Below are 13,650 nucleotides of genomic sequence, written 5' to 3' on the forward strand. Positions count from 1 at the left end.
AATACAGTGACCAGTACAGAGGGGGTGTGTGTCATATTGGGTACTTAGATGAGTCCTGGTGTAAGTCTCTACATGTTTGGTTCTGCCTCTGGGCAGGTTTAAAGCCAAGGACCCCACACGCATCAATTTTTTGTGGACATTGCCTAGCCATATACGTTAGTTTTATTATGGGAAGTTTACTATTTACCATCATAATCCATGCCTTCACTGTGGGAGGAGCAGTGTTCATCCAACCAAGTGCTATTAGTTTTTTTCCCATAGAAAAGTAAGGATCTTAGTAATGTTCTAGTTTTAATGCGGGGAGCTAGATAATCTACTAGTCCAAAGAGACAGATCTCAGAGGTTAGAGCTCCTGGAAGTAGAGCCTGGGTTGTTTTATAATTGATCAAGTTGGTCCAGTATTTGTGAATTACCGGGCATGTCCACAACATATGAAAAAGACCAGTGTCCGGGGCATGGCACTTAGGACAATTTGCATTAGGATTTCTGAGAGCTCTTACAGATGAGCGTTTGAAGCTGTGCTCCCCTGCGTTCTGTTTTTATGCGTTCAGCCGCAGGGGAGCGCAGGAGTAGACGCATTCAGTTTTTTTCAATGGGGCTGTACTCACACAGGTGCATGTTGAGACGCAACATGCTGCATTTTTCCTGCGTTCGACGCCTACATGCGCATGTGTGAGTACAGCCCCATTGAAAAAAACTGAATGCGTCTACTCCTTGCGCTCCCCTGCGGCTGAACGCATAAAAAGGGGAGCACAGCTTCAAATGCTCGTCTGTAAGAGCCCTAACTATGGCTTTGAGTCTCAATGGGGTGATGTATGTTCTGTGGATAATTTTGAATTGCACCATTTTGTCCCTGGTGGAAATTAGGGAATTGTATAGATTTGTCTTTACATCTTCCCAAACATCCTCGTCTAGAGAGGGATTATCTACTGCCCACTTGGACTCAGATACTGGCATTTTTAAGTACACAGAGGCCGAAACACCCCCCCACCAGCCCAATAAATAGTGACTGTCTACAGCCTCTTTCAGCAGTCCCTCTGGAATTTGCCTGGAATCCACAAATATTGATTTTATGTCATCAAATTGTTTTCATCTTAATGAAATACTTATTGATATTTATGATAATAGGCCTTGTTGAAAAGTGCAAGCACAAGTAGAAAGTGCAGAGCTACTATGCTTTTATTATTATTAACATGTATTTATATAGTGCCAACATATTTCGGAGAGTTTTAGCACAACAACAACAACTAAATAGCCATAGGCTGGATACTTCTACAGTAACAGATCTCCGTAAAGTTGATTTTCATGTGAAAAGTCATGAGATTGTGTTTGACAGAGGAACCCTGTATTCTCATCCCTTTCTGGCCTTTCTGTGTCTTTTTCCAGTTGTGGCTTTCTGGTAGTGCAAGGGTTAAATCACTTTATACGACATCCAGATTTCCTCAATAAGTTATAAAATAACTATTTTTGAATAAAACTTGGCAGGTTTGCTGCCTTCTTTATCCAATTTTCCATTAGGCCCAGCGTGATCCAAAACCATGAATAAGCAATATTTAGGCAAAAGGATTTTTTTTTTGTCAGGGGGGTGGGGGTAGGATCAACAAGGAAGGATTGTGGCAATGACCCAATACTACCCAAACTGGAATATCTGGACTTCTCCCCACAACTTTTTAACGGACTCTCTTTGCTGTAATGTCATTCATCCCCATGTAGAAGGAGGGCAGCCAAGCTCCGCACAAGGCAGCACTGAATGTTATGGCGTGTCACCAAAGTGCCTGGTGTATGGGAGCCAAATATAACATATAGTGTAATGGAAGAATCCGCACTCCACTGTCTCGTGATATGTAAGGGCCCCAAGTTGTCTTGAGCTCACCGGACTGAATTTTATCCTCATTCTTTATCTTCCATGATGATGTGAAAGTTTGATACTTTTACACTCTTTTAAAGAAAACAAACAAACAAAAAACGCACACAAAAGCAGCCAAATCCCATTTTAAAGAAACAGTAACACCAAACATGATCTTAATTTGATCGGACGCCATTTATTTCTTTAAAGTAGAATTCTTCAAACAAACTGTTCGTGCAAGCCATATCAGAAAAATTCCGATACATTTTTTTTTCTTAAAAAAAAAGTAAAATGAATTTTCAAAAGCGCAAAGTTTATTTATTTCTTTTCTTGATTTAGGAAAAATGCTGCTAAAAAAAAAAAAACAAGCAAAAATATATTGGAATAGTTGTGATTTACTAAAGAAAAAAAATCTAAATATTCAGGAGGCATCTGCAGCAACGGGTGGGGGGCAACAGTGGCCCTTGGCTCTTCAGTAAGAATGAATATTGTAAAGGAGCTAACACACAACACTGAAAGGTGCCTTTGAGAAATAGGTGGATAGAGGGGCTAGCAGGGGTGTAACTACAGAGAAAGCAGACCCTGCGGCTGCAGGGGGGCCCCAGAATGAATTTGCTGTGGGGCCCAGTAACATCTAGTTATGCCATAAGTGATAATTCGGGCTCAAATTTTTTAATGTTTAAATAGAACTAAAGCCCAACATTTTGCACCAGAGCCCTCTGGCTTCTAGTTATGCCACTGCTCTACACAGTATGTACAATAATGTGACTCTGGATACTATAGTCCAAAGGATTTATGAGTTGGTAGCATTACTAGAAGTACTGGAGCCCCCAGCAATATATTTTTAGGGTCTCCCTTAAGCCTTGTGGAAGATAATCTGCTTGGCTCTTTTTTGAAAAAAAATTAAATATGGAGGGATGTACCGAATCCAGGATTCGGTTCGGGATTCGGCCAGGATTCTGCCTTTTTCAGCAGGATTCGGATTTCGTCTGAATCCTTGTGTCTAGTTGAATCCTAATTTGCATATGTAAATTAGGGGCAGGTAGGGAAATCACATGAAGAATTTTTTCCACTTTTTTCGTCCATGCCCCTAATTTGCATATGCAAATTTGGATTTGGATTCAGTATTTGGCTGAATGTTTCACCAAGGATTTGGGGATTCGGCAGAATCCCATATAATGGATTCGGTGCATCCCTACGTTATATGAGCAATATCAGGACTCCATGAAACCTTTCATACTCATGGGCTCCAGTATCTGCTTGGGACTTTTGTTTATATTGTTAAGATTGCCCCACCCTGCCATAATGGGAAGTAGGGGTTAAAGGTTATATTCTATGTCAGGCATGTCCAAACTGCTGCCGGGGGCCAATTGCAGGCCGTTTTCAAGTTAACACCGGCCCTCTGCCTCCATCATAAAATTAATAATAATGAGGCCCCTCCCGCACAGTGCGAATAGGAATCCTATAGCAGTAATATTTGGCACATCAGTGAAATGATCTGCCACTTGGTCTATACTGCTGGTCTATAGAGACACACCGCTCTCACATACTTCTTTAGGGCTGAAGGTGTCAATAGACGTACTGACGTGCCAGTACAGTAAACTAAAGAAGTATGGCGTCACTACGTTCCAGTACGTGTCTATTACTAACACCTTCAGCACACAGACAGCAGTATAGACCAAGTGGCAGATCATTTCACTAATGTGCCCAAATATTACTGCTACGATTACTCGATTCCTGTAATTTAATGTTAATGGTTCAAAGAATGTCGGGCTGAATGGTCGGCCCCCACACATTTTCACCTCACCAAATCTGGCCCTCGTTGCAAAAAGTTTGGGCACCCCTGTTCTATGTGGAGGTTTAGCTTGGGTGTATTAAAAGGAGAAGTAAACCCCTTATTAAAAAAAACCCTACATAGACCCCCCTCCCCCCCAGCCTAGCTGCTACCCCGGGCAAATGCCTAACTTTTTACTTACCCCTCATGCAGATTTCACAGCATCGGAGTTGACAGCAGCCATATTCTTCTTCTTTGTTCTTTATCGGGTCTTCTTCTGTTGTTTCTGCAATTTTTGTGACTTTCGGCTCATGCGCAGTTGACAGTAACCCAAAGACTGCTCCAACTGCGCATGCGCAGATACGGAACTTAATTCCCGATGAAGAGCGAAGAGAAGAAGATGGCTGCCGTGAACTCTGATGCCGTGAATATGCACCGATGGGTAAGTAAAAAGTTAGGGGCATTTGCCCGGGGTAACAGCTAGGCTGGGGGGGAGGAGGGAGTGGGGTCTATGTAGGGTAGTGGGTAGGGTTTTTTTTAATAAGGGGTTTACTTCTCCTTTAACGTAATGGCAGATGGGGAGATTTGTCACCCAGGGTTAAATCTATGCTACAGTGGAAGAGAAATCTCCAGAAAATGCTTTCCCACTGGCAATAAAGTAAATCGCTGGAGAACTTTGACGTAGGCCTGGGCTGTCAAAAGTCTGGGGGCTGGAATTTGGCCTTCCAAGGGATATTTTATTGCTATCCAGCCACCCGAAGGGCTACACAGACGTTTTTGCATGACATGAACACATGATATGTTGAATAAGTTTAACTTTACCGACTTAGGGGTGGGGTTCACATGTGTGTAAGAACAGTCCACTGAGAGTAGGTGCCCTCACACTGCACAAGATATGTCCTAAAAAAAACAAAATAAAGAAAAAATATCCCACCAAAGCTTCTATTGGATCCCAAACAATCTCTACATAAATGAAATACCATTTGCAGCACAGTTGTTGTACTACTGAGCTCAGATATGACTCATGGCTCCCCACACACCCATCGAATGAAAACCATTATGATAATAAACAAGGCCTGCTCCAAAGAGATTTATAAATGCCAGAGAGAAATAGAGTTTGTCAGGCCTGCCCTGCCTGTTTCTTCTTTCAAGCAATTTTTACTGGATAGTGAAATTCTAACCCAAGGAAATACCAAAAATATATCCCTGCAGTACTTTTTAAAGGACAAGGAAAGCCCAATTCACTGGCAAGTGCCAACATTTTAGCACGAGCCCCCCACCTGTAAATTACTAGGTTTGTTCCCGAGGCCAGTGCCAGTACCCAGTGCCGCCATTAGAAATCACGGAGCCTCGTATAACAAAATATTCGGGGCCCTATGGGCCCCGCCCACCCTGGCGGCCAAGCCCCACCCAAGCCCCACCCCAGATCCCGCCCACTCCACATCACAGTTAAAAGACCACTCAGACATCAGAGCTAAAAAAGTAACCCTCCCACACACACAAGTTATAAAAAGCTATTGATGGTCAGGGCCCACTTATAAGTTAAAAAAAAAAAACATTGGTGCCCCATAAAAGTTTTTTTTAAAAAGCATTGGTGCCAGGGCCCCCCTTACAAGTAAAACAAATTGGGGCCCCAAAGAATATTTTTTAAAAAAACATTGATGCAAGGGCTCCCCTTACAAGTTAAAAAAATTGGAGCTCCAAAAAATATTTTTTGAAAAAACATTGGTGGCAGGGGCCTATAGAATATTAAAATAATACATTGGTGGCCAGGGGATTAAAAAAAACAAAAAAAAAACACAAATTGGTGTGGAGTAGAATTGAACTCATGGCTTCAGGACTTCAACTTCGCCTCCTTTCATGACTTTGGGTCTTTTCGCCGCTTCGGGACTTTGGCTTTCGTGGCTTCGCGTCTTTTCGGCTTCGGCTGTTTCTGTGGCTTTGGGACTTTTCGCAGATTTGGGAGTTCGGTTTTGGCTGTTTTCGTGGCTTCTGGACTTTATCGCTGATTTGGGAGTTTGGCTTCGGCTATTTTCGTGGCTTTGTGTCTTTTCGCTGCTTCGGGAGTTCGGTATCGGCTGTTTTCCAAATAGGAGAAGGAGATATAGTCCATAAAGGGTCACAGGGTACATAAGAGTTTGGGGTTAATAAAGATGCACCATGGCCCATAGACCTTTAATTACACCCCTAGTTGATGTTGGGACATTTACTATTCAGCTGGACATCTTCACTTCAACCGCCCTTTTCCCCAGTCCTACTTTGGGAGCACAAGTGTTAAGGGCTGTTTTATATGACATCCAGATTTCCACAATAAGTTATAAGAGAACTGCTTTTGAATAAAACTTGGCAGGTTTGCTGCCTTTCTTTGTCCAACTTTCCATTCAGCGCAATGCAATCCAAAAACATGAATAAGCAATATTTAGACAAAAGGATTCTTGTGTCAGGGTGGGGGTGCATACTGATGGTGCAAGAGACCCAGTGAGATAAAATCCAAATACTATCAACCTGTTGTCTCAGTTTATTTAACGTCGCTCATAGCCGTGAAACAGAAGGGCAGGCAAGTTCCTCATACTTTCACAAGGTAGCACCAAACCATATGGTGTGTCACCGAAAAGCCTGGTGTATGAAAGCCAAACATAACATATACTCTAATGGAAGAATCTTGACTTCACTGCCTTGTGATGTGTAATGGGCCATTCCTTATCTCAGACGGATATCTTGCTTCTTCTCTATGAAAAAGAGCAGTTGCCTATCTCCCATAACCCTGTATTCCCTCACTTGCTAAAAAGCCATACAACCCCTTAAAGCTATCTAATGTATCAGCCTGTACAACTGATTCAGGGAGAGAATTCCACATCTTCACAGCTCTCACTGTAACAAACCCCTTCCGAATATTTAGGTGGAACCTCTTTTCTTCTAATCGGAATGGGTGACCTCGTGTCAGCTGGAAAGACCTACTGGTAAATAAAGCATTAGAGAGATTATTATATGATCCCCTTATATATTTATACATAGTCAGGGCCGCCATTAGAAATCACTGGGCCCCGTACAAAAAATTTTTCGGGGCCCCCAAGCCCCACCCTTGCCCCAAGCCCCACCCCAGATCCCGCCCACTCCCCTGGCCACACCCCTGATAAGCCCCAGCGAAATTTGTCAAAACCCCACCTACTCTCTGGCAAGCCCCACCTGGAACCCACAAATAGTGTGTTTCCATCTCGCTCTGCCACAGTCTCTTGTCTGCAGTTCCCTCTCTGCCTGTCTGTATCAGCGGGTACCAGCTGCACATACTGGGACTGTGTGGGAAACAAACAAATATAAATTCCCAACCCAGGATTGATTCCCTTTTTCTTTTCCATTTGCCACCATTTCCAGGCCCCACCCACTGCACCCAAGCTCTTCCTTCCCTCGTTTCTCAGACCGAGTGTGGACTGTTCCCACCCGGGTAGGACTGGGGGGCTTGGGGCCCACTGGGAATGCTGTCCAGGTCCCCCCTTGCTGCAGTGCCTGCCCCACGCGCTCCCTTGCTGCTGGCCCTTGTCAGCGTGCATGGATGTGGGCCCGCTCCCTTGCTGCTGCGCCGGCGCGCATGCGCATGCGCAGACAGCGAAGCGCGCCAGATAGTTTTTTTTTTTAAATATCTAAGGACGGAAGGGGCTAGACTGCCGGCTTTGGTAAAGGGGACGGCGGGTGGTGAAGCCAATGGGTGGTAGGCGGCGCGGAGGCATAGGTAATAGATGTAGATGGATGTAGAGCGGGAAGGAGTGGGGTATATCACAGAGGGAGGTAGTGCGCGCCATTGGGGACAGCCAGACAGGAACGCTCTGGGGCCCGAGATTATTACTCTCCTTAAAGGGGGGCCCGGCTCTTTTGAAAAGTGCAGCACTGCCGGGCCCCCCTTCAGGCCCGGGCCCGGTACACTTGTACCCCCTGTGACCCCCTGATGGCGGCCCTGTACATAGTCATCATATCACCCCTTAAGCGCCTCTTCTCCAGCGTGAACATCCCCAATTTGGCCAGTCTTTCCTCATAGCTAAGATTCTCAATACCTTTTACCAGCTTAGTTGCCCTTCTCTGTACCCTCTCTAATACAATAATGTCCTGTTTAAGTGATGTAGTGTGGGCTTCTTGGACATCCAATTAAGTGGTGGAGCCAGTGTATAACCCCCACATATATTATATTACAATTAGGGAACGGGTTAATGCTCAGTGTGATCTGGGCAGTTGTTGGGAAATCATCAAGCAGAAATTAGGTTTGCCTGTTCACTAGTATATTGTGTATCGGTCCCTAAGCTCAGTAAGTGACAGCAATACAGAGCATGTGCGGTGAATCAGCAGAAAAGAAGATGGGGAGCTACTGGGGCATCTATGGAGGCACAGCCTTAAAGGCTGGGGTTGCCCTGGGTTGGTACATAACGTACAACATTTCTGCCATACTTCTCTAGTTAAGCTTTAGTTCTCCTTTAAAACAGTTTCAGACCTTTTATAATCAAGAGGACTAAGCATAACCAACCAAAAATAACCAACCATGTAACAATGCTGGGATTTTGGGAAAAAGCACTGCAGTGTGGTGAAAAAACACAGTGATTGCAACTCTTTGCACATTTCAAGTATAGAGATAAACAACCCCTTCTGTCTAGGCCTAGCCCTAATCTACTCCCTGCTAACCACTAAAAAGGCTGGTCTGAGTTCACACTCCCATCTTCTTCACACAATCTGGGAAATCTGTGTAGTCACTTAATCAACCTCCCTTTTCCTCTTCCCCATACTAGGCTTTCTAATTGTTACACAGTTGACTGGCTGATTACACTGGGACCGATAAAGATTTTTTAACCTGGCCGGTCAATTTTCTGACAGATGTCGGCCGAAAAATCGTAAGATGTACGGTCGTTCGAATCCCACTAACCGCACGATCATTTCGAAGGATTGTTCGGACTTCGTTAAAATCGGTCATTCAGCAAGAGAAATCTTTGCGTCTATGGGGACCTTTACTGAGCTTAGGGACCCACTCACAATATACAGTACTCATAGAATAGAAATATTACAATATAAGGCTGATTAGTAATTAATATAGATAATTACTATATCAGAATTTAATAATCAGCCCTGTAGCTTATATTACAGGCCAGCCTCATTTTCTGCTTGATAATTTGTGATGACCCCTAAGCTTAGCTTCTCAACAGCTGCTCAGAGCTCACTGAGCATGTGAGTGTCACAGACACTTTGAATTCCTGGATCATTGCTGCTATTGAGAAGCTGAAACTTTAGGCTGGTGTATAAAATATAGCATTTTTAGGGTTTAGTTTTCCTTTAAAGGAAAACTATACCCCCTAAACAATGTAGGTCTCTATAAAAAGATATTGCATAAAACAGCTCATATGTAAAACCCTGCTTCATGTAAATAAACAATTTTCATAATAATATACTTTTCTAGTAGTATGTGCCATTGGGTAATCATAAATAGAAAATTGCCATTTTAAAAAATAAGGGCCGCCCCCTGGGATTGTAGGATTCACTGTACTCACAAACATACCAACAAACCATACATGTTAGGTCACATGAGCCAATTAACAGACAGAGTTGTGTCTTTTGCTTCAACACTTCTTCCTGTTACAGTTAGAGCTGTAGTATTTCTGGTCAGGTGATCTCTGAGACAGCACAGAGACCATCACAAAATGGTGGCTCAAGGCAAGAGATGTAAAAGGGCAATATTTACTTAAATATATATACAAGTTTGGTAAGATTCTTTAATATGCCACTTAATATGATATGAACTATCTGTTGCTTAAGTGTTCATTTTGGGGGTATAGTTTTCCTTTAAGGCACAGTTCAACATTAGTGGAATGAACAGGGCTTATGCTAAACCTTCTTTGTGCCTACTGCCTAAACATACTTTTTTCTGTCAGAAATTTTCAATTGGCTTTTATTATTTTTTTTTTTTAGTTTTTAAATGAATTGCCTTGTTCTGATTCTTTCCAGTTTTTAAATGGGGGTCACTGACCCCATCTAAAAATACATGCTCTATAAAGCTACATATGTATTATTATTGCTACTTTTTACTACTCATCTTTCTATTCAGGCTCTCTACCATTCATAGTTCAGTCTCTTATGCAAATCAATACATGGTTGCTATGGTAATTTGGACCCTAGCAACCAGATGGCTGAAATTGCAAACTGAAGAGCTGCTGAATAAAAAGCTGAATAACTCAAAAACCACAAATAATAAAAAATGAAAACCAATTGCAAATTGTCTCAGAATATCACTTTCTACTTCACACTAAAGTTTATTTAAAGGTGAACAACCCCTTTAATCAATAGACAATAGATTTATTGAGCTAAACATGGCAAACGGAGAATGGGATAATTAGATTACCAGTATAGAACCCCCTCCCTTCCCCCTTTATTGTGACCTGGCAAAGAGCAAACATGGTGTAGCTTCCATCCAGCTGTTTAGAAGAAATAAAAAAAAAAACAGACTTGTGTGATTAAAGCAATAGACAAAAGTATGTTCAGGACAAGCCCTATGTATTGCACTCATTGCAATGGGGTATACTGCTCCTATAAAGGGATGAATTGGCAAGATTTAACCCACTGTGCCACAGGTTATAGTTTATTATATAAAGCAAATATATTAATTTATGCAAATAGCTTTACAAGCTCCCCACAGTGGCGTAGCTAGCTGCAACCAGGCCTGGATGCAGAATGTGCCTAGCTGCACCCCCGGTAGAGATGGATCAAATTTTTTAAATATCTAATGGAAGTTAAATACAGTGAAACCTTAATTTTATACACCCTGAGAGAGGGAGAGTTTTCTCTCATTTTACACAGTTTTTTGAGGTTCCATCAATAATTATTGCATAATGCATGATTCCCTTATTTTACATTTACCTTGATTTTACACCATTTTTTTCTGGTCCCCTGAAAACCCTAAAATGGGGGTTCTACTGTATAAGGAAGTGAAAGCTTTCTTGTGGTTTCTCTTTACAGAAGTAGGAAAATGACGCTCTGCCATGTGAAGAATCACGAGATCTAACTGTCATTGTGGCAGCTAATAGCAACTAAGAGATCTCTGTTCTCACCAAATAATACTGTACTGTACATGGGGTAAGTATGTGGAAATCAGAGCTGTCAACTTGCCAACAGGTTACTCGAGAGTTACACATCGCTAGGGTGTTCAGAAAGGCCACCCGGGTCAAAACTGCCTGGTTTTCCAAATTAGGAAAACTGGGCAGGACTGGGTTGGCGCGGTGATCAACCATCCACAGCATAACCCATGATGTCACTGTCTGACCCGATCTTATGATATCATGGACCTGCCCTGGTGATGTCACCGCCCGCTCTCTGCCTGACTTTCCCGTCACAGACATGTGGCAACTCTGTACAGCACATTATGTGCATGTACATGGACATCACCGGGACCCTCATAAGCCACAACCACATTTTATGCACCGAAAGATCTCCTTGCACTTCATTACTCTAAGTGGACGTCTCCAAAATTTGGAAATACATAGCAGTAAAAATTTGATGTCCTATGTGTCACTCATTGACCACCTGACAGGAAATAATTCAGGGCAGAGTTGCCAGGTCTAATTTTCAAAACCAGCCCAAAACTAGCCAAGAGGCACTTCAATAGTAGCCCAAACATAGCACAATAAGTGCAATGAAAAAAAGTCTAAAAATAAATAAATATTTGTAAAAATACGCCTTTTTCAAATGGGACAGATTTGCCCCTAACCTGGGGTGTAACTACAGAGGGGGGCACAGGAAGTATTGGGGCCCATAAGGCCTAAAACATATATGATTTCAATAAATATTGGCGAAACAGATCACCCTCTAGACATTTTGGTGGCCAGAAGATTTTTGACCCAAAATTGTTTGAAATTGAGGAAAGTCACTGCAAAATGCGAGAATGGGACGGGAGACTGGGATACAAAGCCCAAAATCTGGTAACTCCTGACTTCTACACAAGTCTGTCCCATTGCATGCTGGGTATTATAGTCTCACATTAAACTTGGCAGTTGGCAAACTGTTAAACAAAGACTACATTACCCAACATGCATTGGGAGACGCAGGCTCGTCACATTGCAATTGGTTCTTTGTTTTTAAAGGGGGCGGTTGAACTTTAAGTTAACTCTTAGTGTGTTAAAGAATAGCCAATTCGTTTGGTCTTCATTATTTTTTGTTACAGTTAGACTCTGAATTAGAGTTACTAGGTTGGCGGTTTTCCACACACAGCATGTACCCCATATACACAGCATGCACCCCAAGTCTATCCCATTGCATGCTGGGTATTATAGTCTCACATTAAACTTGGCAGTTGGCAAACTGTTAAACAAAGACTACATTACCCAACATGCATTTGGAGACGCAGGCTCGTTACATTAGGGCAAGACAAAACTTTGGCTGGTTTCTAGAGCACAAACCAGCCAAAGGCCGGTCTGGGCTTTAAATTAGTAGCCCAATTTGACTGGAAAACCGCCAACCTGGTAACTCTGATTCAGGGTCTCACTGTAACAAGGGTGGGAGTGGTGGGAGTAAAAACCATGCATCTGTCCATTCATTGGCTGATGTAATCTAGCATGTATACGTGTGCTTGGTTTGTTTGTGAGTACAGTGCCTCATATGAGTTAGAGGGGCAGAAATTGGTAGTGTTTCAGTATGGGATTATCCAGTGGCTCATATTATCAGAAAAATATATTATTCAAGAAAAGGTTTTATTTATATGCATACATAAACCAATACAACCAATGTCGTTATAGTTACAGAATTCCTCAATGACTTAAAGGGGTTGTTCACCTTCAAATTAACTTTTAGTATGATATAGATAGAGAGTGATATTCTGAGACAATTTGCATTTTTGTTTTCATTTTTTATTATTTGTGGTTTCTGAGATATTTAGCTTTTTATTCAGCATCTATCCAGTATGCAGTTTCAGCAGTCTGAGTTGCTAGGGTTCAAATTCCCCTAGCAACCACGCACTGATTTGAATAAGAGACTGGAATATGAATAGGAGAGGGACTGAATAGAAAGATGAGTAATTAAAAGTAGCAATAACGATAAATATATAAAGCATTTCTTTTTAGATGGGGTCAGTGACCCCTGTTTGAAAGCTATGAAGAATCCAAAGTTGCTTAGAATGGGCCATTAACTAAAAGTTTAAATTTAATTAAAATTTAAAGGTGAACCACCCCTTTAAGAAAATATTCTTGTCCTGATAACCTTTATTTTAACTGCAGACCTGAATGCCCAAAACAGTCCAATTCCTAAGGCAGGATTTATTCAGACTTACCTCCCCTTTTTTGTCCAAATTTTCAGGACAGTAATAAAATGCATTCTCCCCAACACCCTAATTGGCCTTCAGGTCTGGCCCTCCATCTAATGTTCTGGGAGGGGGCAGACAAGTATGGGAACCTTACATTGAAAATATTTGAATATAGACAGATGTAGTACAATAAGGCTAGCAGTTTCTCATTAGAATAGAAATGTTTCCCATGCTGTTGTATAAAGTTGTGAGGGGCCAAATCTGCTAAACTGATCAGATAAATATCTGCCTGTTTGGACAAAGATCAGCAAAAGATAGATAATTCTTAAAAAGGATGACTAGACAAGTCTATGGGATGTTGATCAATCAGGCAAATGGTTAAAGGGATACTGTCATGGGAAAACATGTTTTTTTCCAAAACGCATCAGTTAATAGTGCTGCTTCAGCAGTTTTTCAGAAGAACAGATTTTTTTTATATTCAATTTTGAAATCTGACATGGGGCTAGACATATTGTCAGTTTCCCAGCTGCCCCCAGTCATGTGACTTGTGCTCTGCTAAACTTCAGTCACTCTTTACTGCTGTACTGCATATTTGAGTGAAATCAGCCCCTCTCTTTCCCCCTAAGCAGCCTAACATCTGAACAATGGGAAGGTAACCAGATAGCAGCTCCCTGACACCAATTTTTTGCAGTTTAAACAGTGTAATTTAGAAATAAAAACTACACTATAAAACTGATAACAGAATCCCTTTAAATAGCACAATGTTATTCA

Source organism: Xenopus laevis, chromosome 2L (assembly GCF_017654675.1).
Source record: "Xenopus laevis strain J_2021 chromosome 2L, Xenopus_laevis_v10.1, whole genome shotgun sequence".
In the NCBI taxonomy this organism is placed as follows: domain Eukaryota; kingdom Metazoa; phylum Chordata; class Amphibia; order Anura; family Pipidae; genus Xenopus; species Xenopus laevis.